This window comes from Marmota marmota, unplaced genomic scaffold (assembly GCF_001458135.2).
Source record: "Marmota marmota marmota unplaced genomic scaffold, marMar, whole genome shotgun sequence".
NCBI classification, from domain to species: domain Eukaryota; kingdom Metazoa; phylum Chordata; class Mammalia; order Rodentia; family Sciuridae; genus Marmota; species Marmota marmota.
Window position 1 is genome coordinate 55975 of NW_026000080.1, and position 25117 is coordinate 81091.

The following is a 25117-nucleotide window of genomic DNA, read 5'->3' on the forward strand; positions in this document are numbered from 1 at the left end:
GAGAGGTGGGAGGGAAAGGGAGAGAGAAGGGAAATTGCATGGAAATGGAAGGAGACCCTCAGGGTTATACAAAAGTACACACAAGAGGAAGTGAGGGGAAAGGGAAAAATAATACAAGGGGGAGAAATGAATGACAGTAGAGGGGGTAGAGAGAGAAGAGGGGAGGGGAGGGTAGGGGAGGGGGGATAGTAGAGGATAGGAAAGGCAGCAGAATACAACAGACACTAGTATGGCAATATGTAAATCAATGGATGTGTAACTGATGTGATTCTGCAATCTGTATACGGGGTAAAAATGGGAGTTCATAACGCACTTGAATCAAAGTGTGAAATTTGATATATCAAGAACTATGTAATGGTTTAAACAACCAACAATAAAAATTTAAAAAAATAAAAAATAATAAAAACACACACAAAAAAACAGATTTGAAGGAAAAGAGAAGAAACTTATTGTTTGTAAAGTTCCTTTTCTCTCATAGCAGAAGCTAGAGCGAAATAAGGGGAGAAAAATGGCATGGGGAGAATCCCCTGAAAACCAAAGGGGAGATCAGCAGAGTAGAGGCAAGGGATTGAGGGGCAGGGAGGACAGAGGTAAAAAGGAAGGAACAGCGAAAGGATCTGACCAAATTATCTTATGTAAATATATGAATATACCACAGTGAATTCCACCTTTGTGTCTATCTATAAAGCACCATCAACTAAACAGAAGGAAGACCTGTAGGGTAGAGGAAGAGGAAGGAGGGGAGAAAAAGAGAATGTACTAGAACTGAAATGGAGGAAACTATATTCCATGCATATATGATTATATCAAACCCCACTATAATGCATAACTGTAATGCTCTAATTAAAACATTAAGAAAAAAAGAAGAAGAAGATATAGGTCATGTTTCTCCTCTAACAACTTGGCTTAGCTTAGATTTTGCAACTACAAGGTAAATGAGACCATATATCACAAATTTCATAAAACCAATGTACTTGAAATAACCATCCTGGCAAAATTACAGATGTTGTATTTTAAAAGAGCAAAATTGAAAATAAAATGAACAAGTATAAAGTGATACTAAAAAAAAATCCCTCTTGTAAATCTCTGAAGGTGAGCAAAGCTTTTAAAGGAGAAGAGGCAGTGAGGTGGGACAAAAGGCAGGGATACACACATGCAGATTTCACCTGTGCTAGACAGGCCTGGTGAGGGGCAATCTCCATTCTCAGCTTCCTGGGCACCAATTAGGCTGTGAAGTGACTGGTCAACCACTCAGCTTCTATATTCAGAATAAGAAAGTTGTTCTCAATTTTAGGGCAGGGTAAATTTAATCCATTTCAATATTTCCATTTAATGTGTAAATTCAGACAATTCTGCTTTGGTTAGTCCAAATATGTAAATATGAACAGGAAAGGCCTCCAAAAGATTTGGGGAAATTCTGGGCAGCAAGGTCAAGTTTTCTGATTTATATTTATACCTATCTTTGTGAGTATTTTTTTAAAAAATGCATTGGGTTCTATTAGGGAAGTAATTATAAGGTAGCTCCTCTTTGTAATTGTTTAGTTTTAATTGGGGACTGATTATGGCAGTGGAAATGGTCAAAGTGGATCACATCTGAACATGTTTTGAATGTCAAATCCAAAATGCTTGATAATGAAGGGAATATGGATGTATGGAGGAAATAAGAAGAATGTTTTCAGCCTATCTCCACAGTTTCAAGCTCAACAACGACTCAGATGGTATACTACTTACTGACATAGTAATAGCAGGAGGACTAGGTTTTCAGAGTGGATGCAGTTGTTTTTATTTAAGTATTTAATCTGGAGTTTCATCTGATGTATACAGTAAGGGATATCATACAGGCATTTAAATATACAAATCCAGAATTTAACAAAGGTCAAAGAAGGAAAGACAAATCACAAGTCATACATAGAGAAATTACTTATTACTATAGAAAGAGCAGGCCCAGGATGGAGTTGCGAAGTGCTGTTTCTTGTAGTATGACAGCTACTCTAACTTGCCTGAGGCTAAGTTTTCCTGGGGTGAGAGGTTTTCAGGGCTGCAACCAGCAATACCCTGGCAAACCTGGGTGAACTGGTCACCTACCAGAAGCTCTCGTAAGAGCATATTTGGGAAGACCCATTTACATAGACCAGACACAGGGCTGGTTACCTGTACTACAAGGAGAGAAAAGAAAAAGCGCTAAATTTTCTCCTTGCCCTTTTTTATACATAGCAACAAAAGGAAATTGGAAGTAAAGGGGAGAAAAGAAGTGAAAAAATAACTATGAAGGGTTATAAAAGACCTGTACCCAATATCTAGGTCCTCAAAATCTTTACCCTGATCCATTTGACCCAAATCTTCCTTTTAGGAAAAAAGGGACACAAAGAAGGTTTAATCTCCTGTGAACCTAGAGATTAACAGCTTATTCCATCACTGTTATTCCTAATGAAATTGTTAAAATTATTATCTGTGAGGCTTACTTGAAACTATACTGAGTACTCTGTCCATCAGCTGACAGTCACTATTTTTTAAAATTATTTTTTATAGGTCCACAGAGCCTGGTGTTGACCTATTCAATGCCATCTGCAGTGGGGATCTGCCCTGCATGGAAAATGTAGTCCTGGCCCTGGCCCAGATAGAGAATTCTGCTGCTGTGCAGAAGGCCTTTGCCCACTATAACCAGCAGATGGGCCAGAAGGTGCAGCTGCGCACAGAGATCCTCAAGGAACTGTTGGACGTGCACAGGGCCTGTGAGAGAGAGGCCATACAAGTCTTCATGAAGAACTCTTTTAAGGATGTTGGCCAAAAGTTCCAGAAGGAATTAGGGGTATGTTTGGTGTTCTGTGTCATGACAGGCAGAAAAATATTGGTCCTTCTTGAGAAAAGTATTCTTCTTGGACCACAGAACAGTAAAACTCACTAATGTATACATATTTGCAATCATTATTGAAAGATTATGCCTAGTCTTCACTCTCTAAAAATCCAAGATTCCCACCAAAAAGTCATTTTTGTTTATTTCTGAACAATGCATTTTATGTTTTTAGCAATTACCTAAATTGTACAATGCATTTATAAAAAGATTCTTAATTTAGTTTTTTTTCCTTTAAAGTTAAAGAAGACACATTATTGTTGTGTTCCCTGCTAGTTATCTGGGGGAATGAAATTCTTTTTAAAATAATCCTAATAATTTATCGCTTTTTATGTATGCTGACAGAAAAAAAAATAGAAAACCAAGAGAGAGACACTGATAATAAGATCTTTATGTAAAAAAAAGTCCATTTTTGTTAATTTTTCCATATCTTCCACAACAAAGTGTATAATTATGATATAATCATCATTACTTCATTAGCCTATTATAAAATATTCAAAAATATTCTAATATTAAAGAATGTATTAATTAATTATTTATTTTTACTCAGTACTTCTAGAAAGTCACCCTGGCTTACAGTCTGCATCACCTCATATAATCTTCAAGATGGTTATTGCTCCTTCTGGTTCACAGATATGGAATCCTCAGTCCATTCACATCAAGGTCACAAAGTCCCAGTGAAGTGGGTTCAGAAAATCCATGTAGGCTTGCCTCACTCCCATGCCTGTGCTCTGAAATAGTCCTGAAATTAGAAACCTGAAAGATAAATGCTTCATATGAAATAATACCTGTGCTTTAGAATCACTCTCTGAAAGCAGGAAATCTAGGGGAAGACAGCTTCAGAAAATCACAAATAAAAAATTTTTGGCAGCAAGAACTTTTCTTAGGGATGTTATAGGATGTCATGGTGAAGTGAAGAGAATGTTCCCATTTAGATGCCACAGTTTCTACAGGAGAAGCATTTTCCAGTAGCTGTGATTAACCTTCTGCTCAGGGGTTCACTTTTCTGTCTGTGCTGTTTGGTAGCTTTACAGGTCCATCTGGAAGGAAAGCGAGATGACCCTTGTAAGCAAAACAGGGAAGGATCACCGGATAGTTGCACAACTTTATTTCAAGATATTTTTGGTCCTCTGGAAGAAGAAGTGAAGCAGGGGACATTTTCTAAGCCAGGCGGTTACCATCTCTTTATTCAGAAAAAATAAGAGCTGAAGAAAAACTAATATCAGGATCGTGGAAAGAGGATAGATCGTGGAAAGGGGATAGATGTAGCTGGTACCATTTCTGGGGATTGCTGAGGAGACTCTGTAAGGAAAATAATAAGAGACACAGAGACAAGATGCAGAGGCAGGAAAAATGGCTGCTTGTCCAAGTGGCCAGGTTTATGTATATCAATAGGTTACATTAGGTCATTAGTACCATAACTACATTATTGTGTATTCTATCAGTAAGATTGCTTATTTTGTAGTTACATTTTACAGTTACAATATGTAATGTCAGGAACTTTGTGCTGCTCTCAAGAAAGTCCATTGTTACTGTTAGGCAGGCAGATCCAGGAGCACTGGAGCCTGGTGAAACACTGTAGTTTCCTAACAAGCAAGTTCCTTTATTCCCAGAAACTATGTGCCTGAGATCAAGGTCGAGGCTCATAAGACTCTAGCATAAAGCCTTCTCATACAGTCATTGCCACTGCAGCTAGATGTTGCACATGTATTTAGTTATTTTACTAGTTCCTAGGAGAAACCACAGGGCATTCTAAGGGTGGGAAAGAGAGTTCCTATTACCTCCCTGGAGTTTGCTCACAGAGGAACACTTCTCTGTATATTTGCACAGTCAGAATCCCTATAAGACTCTTTTAAACCCCCTGGAAACAAGGAAGACACTGGGCTTGGTATGCAGTGCCTCTGCCTTTTATTTGCCCACTGACTGATTCATTCAGTAAGAGAACTTACCATGAGATACATAGGTTCTTTCTTGGGATCACACAGTCCCCAAAGATGTTTGTGAAATTCATTCATTCATCCAATCATCCAGTCATTTTCCAACAATTCATTTTGACATGTGTGTAAGGTACTTGTCAAGTTGCTGGGGAGAAATAAATTTAAAAACAGAAATAAAAGGCAAATTCACTGAAGAAAAGCAAGTTCTTTCTAAGTACAAACAGTAATAAACAAATTATGTCTTACAAATAATTTTAATGACAGTAGCAATAAATACTTTTATTGCTCTTACTGTGTTCTAGAGTTTAAACCAATTAATCATCACATCAAATCAAAAAACTATTTATTATTAATATACCCATTAATTTAAAAAGAAAATTGAGGCACAGAAAAGGACAAAGACTGTCTCAAGATCACCCAGGTAACAAGTGGTACTGCTTGTATGCAAATCTGAGTAACATGATCTGTGCCGTTAACAATTTTTCTAGACTGGTATTCTCAGATTACATCAGTTAGAATTAGGTTTGGCTACATATTATTTGAAGAGAAAAAGCACCAATGGCTTCAAAAGAGCAAAAGTTTCTTTCTTGCATCCAAGAAGTGAGGAGGAGAGCACCCAGTGCTTCTCTGATGATCCCACATTTGTCTTAGTCCCAGCATCTTTGTACAAGGTTTGCCTCAAGCTGAGTTCATGTTTTAAGAGGGCTGTTTGTGTCAGCCTTTAGCTCCATTTTGTAGATGGAGAAAAAAAGGTGGGGAGTGTTTTAGACATGAGAAGGGCTATGATTAGACTCCCTTTAGGAGCTTTCCAAGATTTACCATGTAATATTTATGATTATATTTTTGGCAAGAGTTTAATCATTTATGCACCCTAGCTGTAAGGGATGTTGAACATAAAATACAGTATTTTAACATGATTATATCAGATGAGGTAAAATTTCAGCAGACTATTCAAAGAAGCCAGCGAAACAAAAGGATATGTAGGAGAAGGAAGTTTCAAACAACAAAAAAGGTCCCTGAAGAATTCATTGGCTCATGTTCCAGGAGTAGCAAAAAAAAAAAAAAATTATGTGCTGTGAGCAGGAAGTAAAGAAGAGTCTTCAGAAGATAAAGCCAGAGGCCAGAAAAATGAGTGCTTTGAAGGACACTGAAATCAGCTTGAAATTCATTTGGCTGAACAGAAAGAACGTCAATAGAGGGTTTTGAGTGTAAGAGTAATTTTTTTCTGAAAGTAATATGGCAAAACTCTTGTTGCTCTGAGAAGGACTGACTGCGGTAAGAGGTGATGATGCCTTGGGCTAGTGTATTTTGGTGCAGTGTGTGACAAGTGACAGGTTCTGGTAATATCTGATGGTTATATGAGGGACATGTGAAGGGAAAACAAGATATCAAGGATATAGTTGGATGAACTGTTACTAGTTGCTAAAACTGAAGTGACTGGGAAGGATCAGTTTGACAGGGAATCCAGGGTTAAGTTTTAGACCTAATCACTTTGAAATGCTACTTGAATTGTAAAATGAATTGTTACATGGCTGGGAACACTTGAATTAAGAGATGTATTGCAGGTTGGTTTTTCTTTAATCCATAGTCTCTATTTCCTCATTTGAATGCTCCTGTTTAGGCTGAACAGATGTTGCAAAAATACTTGGATTACAAGGAGGATGTGGCAGATGCACTCCTACAAACTGATCACTCATTCACAAAAAAAGAAAAAGAGGTTGCAGGTGAGAACAACTGAAAACACTGAGACTAGTTGGAAAGCCTAGAAGTGTTTGTTGACAGTATTGGTCCACATAAAATTATCATTATAAAGAAATAATAGCAGCGGGCGTGGTGGCCCATGCCCCTAATTCAAGTAACTGGGGTGGTTGATGTAGGTGCATCAGGAGTTCAAAGCCAGCCTCTGCAGATAAGTGAGGCACTTAGCAACTCAGGAAGATTCTGTCACTAAATAAAATATTAAAAAGGGCTGGATATGTGGCTCAGTGGTTAAGCACTCCCTGGTTTCAATCCCCAGTACCAAAAGGGAAAGAAAGAATGGAAGGAAGGAAGGAAGGAAGGAAGGAAGGAAGGAAGGAAGGAAGGAAGGAAGGAAGGAAAGAAGGAAGGGAGGGATGGAGGGAGGGAGGGAGGGAGGAAGGAGGAAAGAAAGGAGGGAGAGGAAGAAAAGAAGGAAGAGAATAGCAAGTATCATTCTTAGTTCTCTGGTAGTTTTACCTTAACTGGCATGTTCAATCATCGATCTTCTGATGCAAAATTTACCACAATTCTCAATGATATAAGAATTTTTTAAAGGGTAAAAACACAAGAAATATGTACAACTTAACATCTGTATTTCTTTGCTTTTCTTCCTCAGTGGAACATATAAAGGCTGAATCTGCAGAAGCTACAAAGAAAATGTTGGAAGAAATCCAAAGGAAGAATGTGCAGATCATGGAACAGAAAGAAAAGAGTTACCAGGAACATGTGAATCAGTTGATTGAGAAGATGCAGCAGGACAGGGCCCAGGCAATGGGGGAACAAGAGAGGACTCCAGCTCTGAAATTTCTGGTATTTGACCACAACATCTCAGTTTTCTCTTCCAGTGCCCCAAGTCAAAAACAAAGTGTAAGGATGAGAACTTCATGCCTCCAAAAGAAGAATATCCCATCCAGTTACGCTACTACATTTCTCATCTCCTATCTGCTTTTATCTCTGTCCATCTCTGGCTATGAAAATTTATCTAGTTGCTGGATAAAATACCATGAAATTTTTCCTTATGCTATTGTTATTAAACAGTAGTTATTAATTACTAAGCATAGCACAAGTGCTGTAAGGCACTTGTGATCAAATCCTCACCTAATGGCTCAGAGACCATTATTTTCTCAATTGCTAAATAAGGACACTTTGATTCCATGAGCTATAGATAACCTTTTTACATCGGACTGCATAGTGATACAACCATCCTACTAAGCGGGATTTTTGTTTCTCCCAAAACTAGTATAACTTGATACCTGGGAGCACAATAATGAGTAGAAGACTCTTGACCAACTACCCATTTTTAAGCAAATTGGCTGAGTGTTCATATGGCCAATACATTCTGGCTATTTGAGTACTACTCCACTTTTGTACTGAATCTGCATGTTGGCCCAGGAATATCCTATGGGCTACTTCAGGCTCCAGTGGTTTCAACATACTTTTGTTGCATCTGCCACCCAGACTTTGGAGACTTGTACTAAATTCTGATTCTGCATCACATAGCTACCTTCCCATTGCATTTTGTCTGTCCTTCTTACCTAGCTACACATGTGTTAATCAGAGATAAGGATATATATATATATATTTGTGATTGTGTGTGTATATATACACACACACAACCACAAATTGTGTTGCATATGAGTGAAGGGATTCAAGAATGGAATTCTAGGCCATAGATATTTTAGAAATTATAAGACAACATCAGTTCTGAAGCTGGAGCAAGGCTAGGGAAAATGTTAGCAGAAATAGGAAACTCAGGAGAAACTAAGACAGAGGGGGCGGGGGAGATGCAAGTTAAGGGAGGAAAGAATGTCAAGAACAAGTGTCAAAAGTTCTTGAGGGATTAATAGAAATACCCAAAGGGGAACTAAGATGGCAATGTGGGAATCACAGTAAGCTGTACAAGTTTCCTTTAGGAATAGGATCGACTTCTCGAAGAGGGATTCAAGAATGAGAGCATGAAACTTCAGCAACAGATAAATCAAATCAGATGGAAAGCAGCAAACCAATAGCCATATCCACACCCTACCCTTTCCCATACCATGTAACATACTCTAAAGATCCAAGGAAGAAAAGAACTCTGTCTAGTCCCCTCTTCCCAGGGAATAAATCAAGCAGGGAACTTTAGAATGTGAAACAACTGCCACTCAACCAAACTTGCAATCAAGATGCATTTCTGTTGGACCATGAGAGTTAAAATTTAAATATGAAAGCAATGTTTTCTTAATACCAATAACTGAAGCGATTTTATATTTGAAATCTTGAACTGGAACTCAAAAGAGAGGTTAAATTGCATAACTGGGTTGCTTTCTACATTGAGGAGACGTCATGCAGTTCTGTTCAGAATGGATTGTTTTTCCCCCACATGTTCCACCCTTTGATACTGTCATGCTGTTTTTCAAGATTTACTTTTGTTCTGGGACAAGATTAGAGTGTTTTCAACATGGGAAAATATCTGACAAAATTGAATAAATCTATTGGGCACATTGGAGCATCACACCTGCCAAGTGGTCTTGGGTCTGTTAACACTGCCTGTTAACAGGGGAGATCCTGGACACCTCGCTTGGCTCCAGGACACACACAGTGTACAGTTCTCAGCTGGGTAGAGGCTGCTACTCAGTGATGGGACATCTGGATACTAACAGAGGAATTTCCCCTGTTGAGAATGCAAGTCTGAGTGCAGGCTCCACTTCTCCGTTTAGTTATGTCCTTTGGGGAATTACTGCCTTATTCCTAGGCCCTACATCTCTGTTTTCTAATCCCCATTTTTTAGTCTTTTCTCTTTCCTACAGTTTAGAGAATAACTTTTACAATCACAAAACAAGAAGCTTTAATTCAAACGTAAAATAAATTCCTTTCTGTCCTTTTGAGAATCTTCACTATAATCTTACAAGATCTGAACCTTCTTGCATCCTTTTATTTCCTCTGTCTTCCTACCATGACATCATTTCTTAGAAGTCACTTGGGTACATGTTTGCTATGACCTGATAACAGAATGTAAAATCAAGAATAATTTGTTGTTAAAATGTATTAAACCACCACAATAGTTTTAGAATGTGTGTTATTTAGAGTTCTTAATGGCTAATAACAATTTCCTTAGCAATTTATATAAAAACTAATTTAATTTTTAAGAACTGTAGGTGGCACACAGATATCCCAGCAGGATGAGAGAGTCAGACGCTCCAGCTGTTCCATCAAGAATGGTGCCACCATACAGTGAAGGTGTCTCAAGAGGATGCCACAGCCACTAGGACCGGCCACCATGATCTCCAGATGAAAGGCCAGAAGCTCTCCAGTGGTGGCTTTCACTGGGTAGTTCCCTCCCCTTTCTCACATTTGCAATAAGCAAACACTACCCGAAAGAAAAGCTGCATCTTTGGGTTGCTCATATCTCCAGATAAGTCCCACCAAAGTATATTTGCAAGGCAGAATCTCAATCACATGCCTCTCACAGGGAGAGTCTAGAAGGCAGTTTACTCTGTCTTCCACATGGGGAAGCACACACACATAGTGTGGGAAGTGTTTCTCCACGTTAAAGCCAACCAGATCTTTCTCCACAAAGATCTCTGAAGATAAATCCTATGTTTCCTACAGTAGGAAAAATATGAGGCATCTTCCTATTTTCCTACACATCACATGCAACCCTCTTGATTTTTCATCTTTGTCTGTCACTCCCCTCTGCACAATCAAAAGTTCCTTCATTCTTCCCTACCTTTCCCCCCATTATGGATAAGCATCCTTTTATCGGAGAAAACATTTGACCTTTGGTTTGCGGGGATTGGCTTATTTTGCTTAGCATAATATTCTACAGCTCCATCTATTTACCTGCAAATGCCATAATTTTATTGTTCTTTAAGGCTAAGTAATATTCCATTGTGTATATATACCACATTTTCTTGATCTATGTATTGTAACGAACACCTGTGGAGAAAACCTGTGAAGAGAACCACAAAAGAACAGACACAGGGTACAAGAGGGCAGACAGAAGTGGAATGGAGAGGAGTGAAGTGAAGAAGAAGAAGTCTTCGCTCCTCCCTCCTGCTGAGTTTATTTAAAAAGGTTACATATTACTCATCACCATGACTACACTCTAACCAGTATTCCTTTAACCCTGAAGGCTAGATAACTGAGATGAGGTCCAGGTTAATACAAACACAAAGCCTCTCACATCCAAGGACATTACTATGAAAACCAGATAGTGCATCCCCATATCTTAATAGCCTCAGGGGAAAACTGCTGGGCATTCCAATTGTGGAAATCAAGGCGCCAGTTATGCCCTCCCCCCACCAGGAGTTTGCTCACGGGGGAATGTTTCGCTGTCTGTTTCCACAGTCAGAATACCTACCATGCATCTTTTGGAAGGGCACCTAGGTTGGTTCCATAGTTTAGCTATTGTGAATTGTGCTGCTATAAACATTGATGTGGCTGTGTCCCTGAGGTATGCTGTTTTTAAGTCTTTTCAGTATAAACCAAGGAATGGGATGACTGGGTCAAATGGTGGTTCCACTTTAAGTTTTCTAAAGAATCTCCATATTGCTTTCCAGAGTGGTCAGACTAATTTTCAGTCCTACCAGCAGTGTATGAGTGTACCTTTTCTCCCACATCCTCACCAACACTTATTATTGCTTGTATTCTTGATAATTGCCATTCTGACTGGAGTGAGATGAAATCTTAGTTTTGATTTGCATTTGTCTAATTGCTAGAAATGTTGAACATTTTTTCATATATTTGTTGACTGTAGTTCTTCTTCTGTGAAGTGTCTGCTTAGTTCCTTAGCCTAATTGTTGATCGGGTTATTTATTTGTTTGTTTGTTGTTTTTAGTTATTTTGGTGTTAAGTCATTTTGTTCTTTATATATCCTGGAAGTTAGTGCTATATCTGATGTGCATGTGGTAATGATTTTATCCCATTCTGTAGGCTCTCTCTTGATGTTCTTGATTGTTTCCTTTGCTGAGAAGAAGCTTTTTAGTTTGAATCCATCCCATTTACTGATTCTTGATTTTACTTTTCACTCTTTTGGAGTCCTGTTAAGGAAGTCAGGTCCCAATCCAACATGATGAAGATTTGGGGTGACTTTTTCTTCTATTAGGCACAGGATGTCTGTTCTAGTGTCTATATCTTTGATCCTTAACAAAGACTTTAAGGGAAAATAAAATAAGTTCATCCACTCCCACATTCATGACTTAGTATATTGTTTTCTATTTCAGATTTAGATTATTTTTGCTCCTCAAATTAGTTATTTTTCTTACTTTTTAAACAGTTCATATCTCGTTTTGTGAAAACAGACAGCAACTTTATTCTTTTTCAAAATATCTCTCTGATGTACTTTATCAGATCATTTTTCTTACCACTAGCTCATCAGTTATGCTCACATAGTATTTTACTTTCAAACAAACAAAAAAGCAAAAAAGTTCCACTCGACTTAAATTTAAAAATCTCCTCTCAGATCTGCTTCTCAGTTTCCCAGCCCCTTGTTTCTGCTTTCCACTCACATACCACTAATACACACTGCTCAGGCCAGATTTGACCTCACAGGTAAATGGTTAAGAAGTATGGCAGTTTCTTTTCATTTCTCAGCTCTATCTCCCACCAAATAGACTAGTTCATGTTCATGATGCTTCAAGCTGTGGCCATGGAGTGCAGGGGATGCAGGAAAAGAAACCCTTCTTAGGGGAGGCATTACTGATCTGCTGTTAATGCCTTCTGGGAGTTAAAGAGGTTTCAGTTCTTTGCAGATTCACCTGACATGATTTCCCACTAGCACTTTCCTATTGTAGTTTTCTTCTGATTCCTACCCTGAAACCCTGTCTTCTGGGGATCCACTCTTCCAATACAGTCTCCGTCTTGAGGTTGGTGCCTCTTGAAAGGTAGACATCTTGGGCTGGGCTTCTCTAAAGGTGACCCAAGTCCAGAAACCCCCAGAGAATCCACCCAGGAGAAAAATCCATGTGCACATGCTTAGCTGTACATAGGGAGGGGAAATGTCCACAACTTTAACCATCTTCTTCCCTATTTTGCCACAATCCACTTACATAGACTGATTTTGATATTTGGGGACATGAGTCATAAACCAATGCTACTGTCCCCTGTTCCAGGAAGCACCTGTCAGTCTTACAGAGGGTCTTTGAGTCCTCCCTTAGTTTATGAAGAGGACAGAAAGTGGCAACCCTTATTTCCCATAGGGAAGGAAGGACAGAAAGGGGAAGGTGGGTATCACTACACACCAGTAAGTCAATGGAATTCTCCACTGGTACTCTCTTCCATTTCGTCTCTTCAGTTCCTCTTAGCCCATTGAAATTTGGTATAAGAGCAAAAAATAAAATAAAATATTAAAAAATAAATTCACAATTACTTAGGCTATTCTTTATAAAGTGGACAATCAAACTTTCAAAATTCAAGGGTGAAGGTAGAGATAGATAGTACTAGAGTGTTCTAGTCCATTTTTTCTAATCCAATTTTGAAGAATAATAAGCACTAATTAAACTGAATTTTGACTTTCCTTTTTTAACACATTTGCTAATCATTTGAACCAAGTACAGGAGCTTTGTGTCATGATAAACTCCTATAGAAAGTATTCAAAATCCCTAAACTATGTTTTCTATAAAATGAGGATAATTACAGCTACAACAAAATTTGTACTGAGGAATACATTAAATTTAATGAGTAATGTCTGTAAAAAATTTAACATTATTACTACTGATCTAATAGGATTGAAATGCAACATATATTTTAAGGTGAATATTTTCCTTTTTATGCATTTTATTTTTTAATTATTGACATATATTAATTGTAGGAATTAATTGGACTTGCTGTGACATATTTATGTGTGCATAGATCATGTCCATCCACTCTTATACTATATCCCTACTTTCTCTTTCAGGCCCCTGCTCTTGACCCCTCCCCAGTCCCTTATAGTCCCTCTTCTACTTTCAGGATACTTAAAGGAAATTTTGTTGTCATTGGTGTTGTTTCAACAAATGGGAGAGAATATATGACACTTCTCTTTCTACATCTAGCTTTTTCCATTTAACATGATGTCTTCCTTTGTCATCATTTTCCTACAAATGACAGGATTTCATTCTTCTTTATGACTGAATAATACTTTACTGCATCCTCACTATCATTTGTTATTTTTATTATTTTTTTATAATAGCCATCCTACCTCGGGGAGATAGAATCACATTGTGGATTTGATATGCATTTTGCTAATGGCTAAAGATATTGAGCATTTTAATATGTTTATAGGCCATCTCAATTTCTCCTTTTAAGACATGTCTATTCAAATTATTGGCCCATTTTTAAAATTGGATTAATTTTTTTGTTAAGTTTTTTCAGTTCTTTATGTGTTCGGATATTAATCCTCTGTCAGATGAATAGCTAACAAAGATTTTTCTCTCATTCTGAAGGTTATCTCTTCACTCTAATAATTGTTTCCTTTGCTTTGCAGAAGCTTTTTAATTTGACATAATCCCATCTGTCAATTCTTGCTTCTGTTTCCTATGTTTTCCAAGTCTTACCAAGGAAGTCATCATCATCTGTGCCAAGATGGTAATGTGTTTCCCCTGTGGTCTCCCTCTGGTGGTTTCGGAGTTTCAGATCTTTCATTAAAGGTCTCTGATCTTGGAGGCTGGATTGTAGCTCAGTGGTAGGGCACTTACCTCGCAAGTAAGTGTGAGGCACTGGCTTCGAGCCTAGCACCACATAAAAACAAATAAAGGCATTGAGTCCATATACAACTTAAAAAAAAAAATCTCTGATCTGTTTTCAGTTGATTTGCAGAGGGCAAGATTTGGGAGTCTAAATTCAATTTCTACACGTGGATGTTATTTTCCAAACGCCATTTATTGAACAGATTATCCTTTGTCCAATGCATAATTTTGGCACCTTGGTCAAAAATCAGTTGACCTTTGATGCATGGCTTTTTTCTGGGTCCTCCATTGTGTTCCTGTGGTTTAGTTGTCATTTTTTATGGCAATTCCATGCTATTTTTGTACTATGGTCTTGTAATGTGCCTAGATATCAGGTATTGTGATGCCTCCTGCTTTGTTCTTTTTACTCAAGACTACTATGTCTATTCAGGATCTTTTGTGCCTCTATGTGAATTTGGGGATTGTTTTTATCTAGTTCAGTGAAGACAGTCATAGGTATTGTGATGAGGATGACATTTAATTTGTAGATGTCTTTCAATAGTACAGCTGTTTCACCAATAACTCTCTCAGTACATGAATATGGGAGGTCTTTCCATATTTTAATGTCTTCTTTATTTTCTTTCTTCACTGTTGTATAATTTTCATTATAGAAGTTTTTCACAATCTTAAGCATCTTTTACCTTTGACAAAGACTATACACTTTGTAGAGATGTTCTCTGTGTTTCTCAGAGTAAATATCATGTACCAATATACCTTGTATTTAATAGATAAATACCTATCTTATAAAAAATATGTGCTTCAAATACAACAAAAATCTTTCACCTCTTTTTGTCTTGATACTACAGCAGCAAAAGAAACATTATTTGATTTGTATAAAAAAAGGAAAATATAGACATATGATATTTAAGAATATATGTATATTCATATAAACACATATTGCATATCTACATATGTGTTTGTTATCACATGTATAAATCAATATTAGAGATATGTAATGAAAGTTTTTTCACATGTCACCATGAGATAATTCGTTTTCCAGCCTTCAGAGATAATCAGCAATATTCTGTGCACCAGCAGTGAATTAATGAACTGGCATTAGCTAGGCCATTGTGAAGGCAGCATGGTAGACATATGTGTGAGAGCATTTGAAACCTCAAAACTACATACATACATACATACATACAACCAAAGCTTCTATGACTAGAAATTGAGGCAGGAGAATTGTGAGTTCAAAGCCAGCCTTAGCAAAAGCAAGGTGCTAACCACCTCAGTGAGACCCAGTCTCTACATAAATATACACAAAAGGGGCTGGGGATATGGTGCCGCAGTCTGGCTGGGCACAAATCACGAGCCACTGAAGCAGGAACAAACTTTATTTTTGAACTGCAGGAAAACACTTCACACAGCTCCCGGGGAATCCTCCCGAACGCTTGTCCAGGAACCCCCAGCCGGAAATATCTCTCCCGTAAATCCCTCCTCCTGCACTTCCCCAACCAATGGGAACTCTCGGGGAATCCCCGGAAATCCCCACGAGAACTCCAAAATAGTGCCAGAACTCAAAAGTTGCGGCAGAGGCGGATAGTAATGCCTTGCCTGTCAATCAATACTGTTGGCAAAATGCCAGGGGCCATACAGACTCTGCCGTGGCTCTCAGCAATATGGTTCAGTGGTTGAGTGCCCCTTAGTTCAATCCCTAGTACCCCTACCAAAGAAGGGAGAAAATATCATTCTAAGAGAATTACAAATGCTCTGTAAATTTGTCAAACCTTAATATATCTGATATCATCTGAATTTTTTTTTCTATTTGGAAAATGGGTATTGGTGACATTGTGGTTCATGTTTTTAAGGATTCTTCAAGTAAGCTGTGGGCAGTGGCACACACCTGTAATCCCAGTGGCTCAGAAGGCTGAGGCAAGAGGATCACAAGTGCAAAGTCAGCCTCACCAACTTAGTGAGGCCCTAAGCAACATAGAAAAACCCTATAACAAAATAAAAACTAAAAAGGGCTGGAGATGTGGCTTAGTTTTGTTATATGATCCTTTTATTAGGGGTGAGATCTTTATATGTGTGTGTTTGTATATTCTTAATAGCTCCTTAGTGAAAATTCTGTTTTTGTTTGTCAATTAAAACAGATTTACATTGTTTTCAATGCTTCAGTTTATATGACCATCTCTAGTTTTTGATAGCATGTTATCTCTAAATCATTTTCCACTGCTTATTTTAGAGCCAACTTCAGGCAAAGAACTCAGATTCTGTATCTAAGATACTGTATCTTGACACATGAAATATGGTAAAGAATTTAGAGAATTACAAATGTTTTAGTCAGCTAGTTTATTGCTGTGACCAAGAGACCTGAATAGAACAATTTTAGCGGAGGAAAAGTTTATTTGGGGGCTTATGGTTTCAAAGGTCTCAGTGCACAGACAGCTAACTCCATTGCTCTGAGCCTGAGGTAAGGCAGAACATCATGGCAGAATGGTGTGGTGGAGGAAAGCAGCTCAAGACATGGCACTAGGAAGCAGAGAAAGACTAAGCTGGGCTCACAAAATATAAACCTTGAAGAAGACACACCTCCACTGACCAACTTCCTCTAGCCAAAGACTTCATGGCCAGAGTTACCACCCAGATAATCCATTCAAGTTGATTAATGCACTGATTAGATTAAGGATCTCATAACCCAGTCATTTCATCTCTGAACTTTCTTGAATTGTCTCACAAATGAGGTTTTGGAAGATACCTCATATCTATACCATAAAACTGAGACTCTTTGGCATGAGCCCTCATTCTCTTTCCTGTGAACATACATTGAGAGTTCTCTTCCACATACTAAAAATGGGGTACTTCTTCTCCCTGCTGGGACCCCCATTAGAACAAAAGCATTTCTCTAACTCAAACATGACATCTGAACTGTGTGCCCTCCCAACAAGGAGAGCATATCAAGGTATGATTTCCACAAACTTGCTGTGACATTTGGGTGATTTCAGGGCTGACTGAGACCTTGCTGTCATCACCTTTTGCAGTCATGTTGAAGGTGAGTAACCAGGTTTTATGGTAATCTGAGACAGAAATAGATACAGCACCTCCTGAAACCTCTATCCCCAAATGCAAGACTATCCAACAAACACATACGAGTGTAGATTTTACCAAAGTTGCAAGTTGGGAATATTCCTTTTCCCTAGGTTTTTTTTTTCCATGACAAATTTAGAGGAGAACCATAAGTCTCTGACTTCATAATAGCCGAGTCCATTTCCACCTTGTGGGTCCCCTCTCTTCTTTCCTATATTCTATTTTTTTTCCCTCTATTCTACTTTGCTTCTCAAAACAAACAAAATTTCTCCAATAAAGGAAACTTAGATTTTCCTCATTGCTTAAGTTCTACTGATACTTACATTCTGATAATTACTCCTCTGTTTCAATAAGCATTTCAACCTATTTTTATACATATTCACATGTCTCTCACTATCAAGAATTTTGGAGCCAGGTGCAGCGGTGGGTGCATGCCTGTAATTCTAGCAGTTTTGGAGGTTTAAACAGGAGGATCCAACATTAAAGCCAGCCTCCACAACTTAGTGAGAACTTATGCAACTTGTTAAGACCATATCTTAAAATAAAAAATAAAAAGTAAAGGGGGAACTAAGGATTTGGCTCAGTGGTTAAGAAGTCTCAAAATAAAAAAAAAATGAAAAGTAAAGGCAGGGCTGAGGATATGGCTCAGTAGTTAAGGATCCCTGGGTTCAACCCCCAGTACCCCCTCACAAATGCTGGGACACATATTAAAATAATAAGCCTTGTTTATGTTTTTATAATTTGTTACCCCAGGAACTACAAAGAATAAAAAGTCTCCGTAAATACTGTGAAAACTGCACGTGGTACACAGACACCATTACTTGGAAAACTGTGAAGCTCTTTGGTGATGCTCTAGCCAAAGAGGAGCTGCATATTCCATGAAATTGTGCTGGCCCGTGAGAGAGACATAGTACCCAGTGGGGAGAATGCCAGGTTCATGGGCACCTTCAGGAGAAGTGGTTTATTTTGTTGTTCTTGGATGCTTTTTTGCAGTTTGCTATATATTTAAGTTTTTAAAATCAAATTCTTATTTTTTCCAAACAGAAAAGAAATATGTTTCCTAGAATTGAGCCTATTATTACAAAGTAGCTCTTCACTGCTTTCAGTTTAAGCAGCATAGATTCAACATGAGATTATTTTCCTGGTAGAAAACATTTAGACGAGGCCATTTTGAAGCATAGCAACCCAAAGTGCACATATTCTGGAGGGAACAAAATAACATTGTATTTAAGATCAAATGATAGCACTTTTTCTATGTTGTGGTTTTTCAAGAATGAGTAAAAGGCAGTCAGTACTTTTAAATCTACAAGAATCTGTTCAGTTGAGGAAACTCCACATGACCTGCCTAGGTGAATGGTACAATCGAAATCAATCTTCTGGGGCCTCTCACAATCAATCTACATACTGCAGTCATACTGAGTTTTACAAAAATCATTGTATAATGCACACAACACAGAATTATGCCTGTAACTATCTTGAAAGACACAATTCTTTGGCATGAAGTAAATGCCCTATGTCAAGCAACCTGACCAGTCTCTAGTTCCAGATTTTTTCATCACCTAAATAGAAATCCAAAATCCATTAAGCAATCCCTCCAGGTTGTTTCTCTTCCCCCAACCCCTGGAAAATACTAATCTGTTTTCTTTGCCTATTCTGTATATTTCATATGAATAACATTTTATGATATGTGGTCTTCATCTATGTCTTTACTTAGTATAACATTTTGAGGTTCATCAGTGTTTAGGAGGTATCCATTTTTTGTTTTCTTGACAAATAACATTGTGTTTCATGGAGACCACATTTTAATCATTTTTCCATTGATGGACATTTATATTTTTTTCATCTTTTAGCTTCTAAGAATATGCTATTATGAACAGATATATACATATTTTTATTTCTCTTGAGTACACACATAGGAGTGAAATCAGTAGATAATGTGGTAACTCTTTTATAATTTGGGGGAAATTCCAGACTGCTCTAAAGGGCCCATAGCATTGTACACTCCCATGGGCAGTATGTAAGTGTTTGAATTTCTTCACATCCTCTCCAATACTCATTATCATGAATATTTTTAGTACAGCTATCCTAGCAGGAGGGAAGCAGCATTACATTGTGATTTTGAATGGCAGTTTTCTAATGACCAATGACGTTGCACATCTTCAGTGTACTTCTTTGATACCTGTGCCCACTCTTTGAAGAAATGTTTATTCAAGTATTTTGCTCATTTTAATCGGGTTACTTGCTTTTTAAAATGCATTTGTGCTTTATACGTTCCATATATAATTCTCTTAACAAATATATGATTTTTCAAAAATTTTGACAATTTCTTTTTTATATCTTTTTTATTTGCCATAATTAGTTATACATGACAGGCTTCCACTCCCTCTCTTACATGGTATTCTCTTGCAATGCAATGGCCTGTGCAATATCAGGATGCAGCAAGAAAACCCTCATCAGCTGCCAGCGCCATGTTTCAGACTTCCCAGCCTCCAGAGCCATGAGCCAGAATAAGTCTCTTTCCTTTTAAATTACTCAGCCTGTGGTAATCTTTTTAGCAACATAAAATGTACTAAGACACCTAGTTTATTTTTTAGATTTTTAAAATATGTTCTTTTTAGATATGCATGACAGTAGAGTGCATTTTGACACATTATACATACATGAAGTATAACTTCCCATTCTTGTGGTTGTGCATGATGTGGAGTTGCACTGGTGGTGTGTTCATATATGAACATAGGAAAGTTATGTCTAATTCATTCTACTGTCTTTCTTATTCCCTTTCCTCCATTCCCCTTTGTCTAATCCAATGACCTTCTATTCTCCCTCACTCCTCATTGTGTATTAGCATCTGCATATCAGAGAGAACATTTGGCCTTTGGATTTTGGGGATTTGTTTATTTCACTTAGCATGATAGTCTCCAGTTCCATGCAATTTACCAGCAAATGCCATAATTCCATTCTTCTTTAAGGCTGGTATTCCACTGTATAAATACACCACATTTTCTTTATCCATTCATCTGTTGAAGGGCACCTAGATTGGCTACACAGCTTAGCTATTGTGAATTAAGCAGCTATAAACATTGATGTGGCCACGTAAGACACCCAGTTTTTTGTTTTGTTTTGTTTTGTTTTTTAGTTATTGATGGACTTTTATTTTATTTATTTATATATGGTGCTGAGGATCAAATCCAATACTTCACACATGCTAGGCAAGCACTCTATCACTGAGCTGCAACCCCAGCCCAAGACACCCAATTTTGAGGTTACTTTGGAAACAGTTTATCCTTTTAGGTTGTTTAGGAGAATTGTTAGGCCCTGATCAGTTAGGGTTAATTATTCCCCATTCTGAGAGGAGACCCTTTGGTGTACTTTTCCTAATTAATTACTACCCAATTCTGAGGAGAGACCTTTGATGTACTTTCTCTAATTATCTAAGAATCCTGAAGTTTTCTAGGCTAGCTGGTGGGAACATCACTCCTTCTAACTTCTATCCCATAAAGTTTTCTCTAATCCTTTTGGTAGGACTTCCTCCAGCTGCACTGACCAGCATCCAGCAGATGCCAAGGTGGGCCCTACAGTGCTCCAGACATCTCCCTTGGCAGTTGGCTCCTTCTCTTTGGTACTGTGTACAGCATTCTAGTGCTTTTTCCCCTGTTGAATGTCAACTCCATCCCCTCAAACTGGGGACTCCACAGGACTAAGTTCTCTCCACCTGTGTCACTGTTTGAATCTCTCTTAAATCAGCAAGATGGACCATTCACACTCCCACTTTTGTTTGTTACAACTCTCAGGGATCACTATCACTAAACTTTGTTGTCTGATGCACAGGGTCTTGAAAATTGACACTTCATCCATCTATGTGGTGCTTTTTTGTGGTTTAGAAATGCATTATGTCTGGTGTTCCTTGCCCCATCAGGACAGAAGCAAATATCTAAACAAATTCTTTACTAATGTAGAATAACAGTGGAAAATGGAACTCCTAAATAAAATATGTATGAATCACAAAAGAACTAATGTGTTAGTTATGCCAGAATCAATTCAGGATACAGGGATTGATATAGAGAAGTTAGAAAACCATATAAACAAAGAAACAGTTACAGCACTACTAGCAGAGATCATTACTCATTTCTTATGTTTCACAATTTAAAAATTATTTTAAGTTCCATTAAAAAAACAGTGGTACGATTATGTATACTTTTCAAAAAGCATTGTTCAGAGAAAAAAAAGTCATGGTTCATCAGAAAATGCTTCATCATCACCTTTGAGAATGCAAAGTAATATACCTTCTCTGAACAGAGAGCCTCATAAGAAATAAGCAAACTGAATAGGTTTTAAAGCAAAACTTGGATTAAAGAATATGAGAGGTAAAGAAGAATTAATCTACGTACACAAGAAGGTAGATAAATAATAAGCTCAATGTGAATGGAATAATAGTTCAATCTAAAATTATACCTGGGTTAGAAAATAGGAAAAGAGAATCCTATTGCAGGGTAGAGATAAAGATGCAGTGTGCTAGCCTGTAGGACAGGAGAAAGGGCCTAGCATCATACTGAAACAATCCAGGGACATGGGATCAAGGACAGAAAGTGAAGGAAAGCATATGGAACTATGTTCTACAGGAGATTGCATTAAATATTCAATATCAGGAGGCACATTGTATATAAGCACAGGTGCTGTTTATCAGTTACTTTTCTTCAGAACAAACCTATGGTTCATTGAAGTCAGAAACAAGCATCTAGGCCCTAATCTATGCACAAAGTAAACAAAACATAATTCTTGGTTCAATAAATCAATAGACATTGATTTCTTCTTACATATAGCCAATTTGTAAAGCAAACTTCTTCTGAACCTGCTCTACTTCCCTCTTAGTGTCTATAATAAACTGTTTAATGAGCACCTCAAAACATGAAAACTTTTGTTCATAAGAATGTTTGAATATAGATAAATCTATATAAGTCAATATTTATATAGATGAATATTGCATAACAATATTTTTGCATTGGACTATTTTTAAGTATTCTATAATATGATCAAATTGTGCAAATAATACCCTTATTTTTCTCACTGAAACACAAAATATGTGGCAATACTGGGGAATTTTGTGACGTTCTGAAGGCAGTATAAACTGGTAAAAGTGCTTGCTAAGCTTAGAGACAGGAATTCTAACTAATTCCACCTCTTCCCTTGCAGACAAAATAACAGCCCAGACATGGCCTCAGAAATGGGCATCCCCATGTGCCTCATGGAGAACATGCAGGGGCAGCTCGGGATCAATCAGGAATCCCTGCAAATCCTATCTGCCCTCATGCAGCCTGTGGTAGCGGTCTCTCTCCTGTTACCATTATAAATGTTCTCCTGTTTGTCCCTCTCGTCTCTTTTAGAATCTTTCTTAATTCATTTTTTTCCTTCAACTTACATTTGATCATGTTTTACTCCAGCACAATCCCTGCCCCGTGTGTGTGTGTGTGTGTGTGTGTGTGTGTGAGAGAGAGAGAGAGAGAGAGAGAGAGAGAGAGAGAGAATTTTCCTTATTTTTACTGTAAAATAACATATAGTCTATTTTTCCAGTGTACTGGAAGACCTTAAGATATTAATGATTAATTTGACAGAGAATTCTACTTATCTTCCACTATCCACTGTTTCTCTGTCTCCTTGTAATAGAATATCTGATATTTTCCTGGACACCTCTTACAGCAACTGAATGCCTGACTTCTTGGCAGCAGGATGGCAATGGAATCTCAGCAAAAGTAATATGTGTGTGTGATACTTTATCCAGTTATGTCTTTAAAGAAGGGATCTAGACTTTTCCCTCCTTTCTTCATCTACTGGTTTAAATACATGTGAGGGTGTTCCATCCTGAAAAACAATGGCTAAGCATAAAATAAAAGGACTGGATGCCCCAAGTGTGAGACAAATCCAAGTACTCTTAATCTTTGAATTCTTATTAGAAAGAGAATGGAACTGTTTAAGCAACAATGTTCTGAGGCTTTTCTTTAGATGACCCGTGATACAAATCCTAACTGATATATACTCTCAGGCATTTTGGAGGTTGGAACTCTACATTATCAATTTTATATTCCCAGCATTCAGCCTGGCATCAGGCTCATCAAATATAATATGAATAAACAAATGGTGGTGCTAAATAAGACTGGATGTCATGAAATGATGTATTTTTCACATGACGTAAAGTGAGCTGAGTTCCCAAAGACACATTACTACATACAGATTGCTCATTCTGGAAACATTTTAGTGGTTGACAAAATGACTGCAGAAACAACAGTATCCATCTAGATCATATTGTGCATTATAAAGACCTATATGGTTAGACAATGATCACATTTCTCTATCAATAAATTTACCCTTTGAGAAAATAAATTTTGACAGGTAAGTTTTTATAGCAGATAATCGTAATAAAATGGGAAACACTTCAAATCCTATTTCTACCATGGACTGACTGTAAAATATAAAATCTCTAACAATTCATTCAGCCTGTACTTAAACTTTACTCATCTACTAAGAAGGAATAAAATTTTTAACTTTCAGGCTTCTTCTCAGGGTTAATAAGATAATAAGCTTAAGGCATCTCTTCCAGGCCTTGTGTTATATATGCATTCATTCACTAGAATTTTTTTTTAGAAAAAGTTACAGTGTACCAGAGCTTGGGATCATGATCAGGATGGAGGAAAAGTTCTGTGACATTTCTGTGCTTTTCCTTAAGATATCCACAAAAGTAGGACATTGATATACACCTGTAACAGTCTCAATGGTAACCTCAGAAATTTATGTCCATGTGCTAATGCCTCAAAGCCGTAATCATAACCATGTCTGGAAAAAAATTTTACAACTGTAATTAATTAAAGCTTCTCAAGATGAGATCATCTTGGATTTTCCATTTGGGCTGTATAACCAATAACTGTCATGGGCCAGCCATGGGTTGTGTGTGTGAGCTGTGAGCATTTTGAGCACATTGGACTGAAATTGCTGCTCTGTCTGGGCTGTGTATGTATGTGTCCTTTTTGCTCACTCTGCATTTTGATCCCACACAGAACCTGAGATGGGTGTGACTTACCAAGATGTCAATCAATCTACTGACCACAAGACACCACAAACCTAGACTCAATCCCCTGAAACCTGACCCTTTGCTTTATTGGGAAAGAACATTCCATCTTGAACCTCCCTTTGTGTGTGTCCCCCACCCCCATGTAAGAATAAAGAATTCAGGTGGCTCTGTCTCTTTCCAATGGACTCTCAAGGTTGAGAGCCGCCCCAGATTTTGAAAAGGTATTTTTGTGTGCTTGTGTGCTTTCTTCTCTGTTTTCTCAGTTATTGATGTAGTCAGATTTTGCAAATCCAGCATAGGTCACCAGCTCAGTTAGAAGGTGTTAAATGGAGACCCCATGGGATGATTTAAGGTAATTGATGAAATGTATATGGATGAGTATAGCCTTCTCTCATAAGCATACTTTTTATGGCTTATTGTGGAATTAATGTGGATTTTTTATATTTTGAAATGTTTTAAATAAGAATTTTTGGATTTATGTACCGGGGATTCGTGTTTAGGGAGTGAGAAAAGAGAGAGGAAATTATTTTCATTGTGGGACATTAAATTCCAGAATTTCTCTACTTCAAGAGAAATAAATCTTTTTTTAAAAAAAATTAATATTATTATTACTTCTAGATTTATTCAGGCAACTTAAATTGAGCTAATAAAATTGCTGAGCCTCTCATTGCATCCTTGCCAAATATTGAATCCGAGTGAGCTGTAACTCAGCTGCTACTCTTAACACAAATATTAGGCTTTAACTCACTAAATTCTACCGGGTATCTAACTTTCGTTTGGAGACCCATCAGCAGCAATATGTTGCCCCTTAGTAACC

At 37.6% G+C, this 25117-nt stretch overlaps 2 pseudogenes; one reads left to right on the top strand and one right to left on the bottom strand.

The window, feature by feature from the left end:
• The first annotated feature begins 1651 nt into the window (after positions 1–1651).
• Positions 1652–8083, top strand: LOC125620333 (annotated as a pseudogene).
• A 2343-nt stretch (positions 8084–10426) lies between these two features.
• LOC107158238 overlaps positions 10427–25117 on the bottom strand; it is a 39612-nt pseudogene continuing 24921 nt past the window's right edge.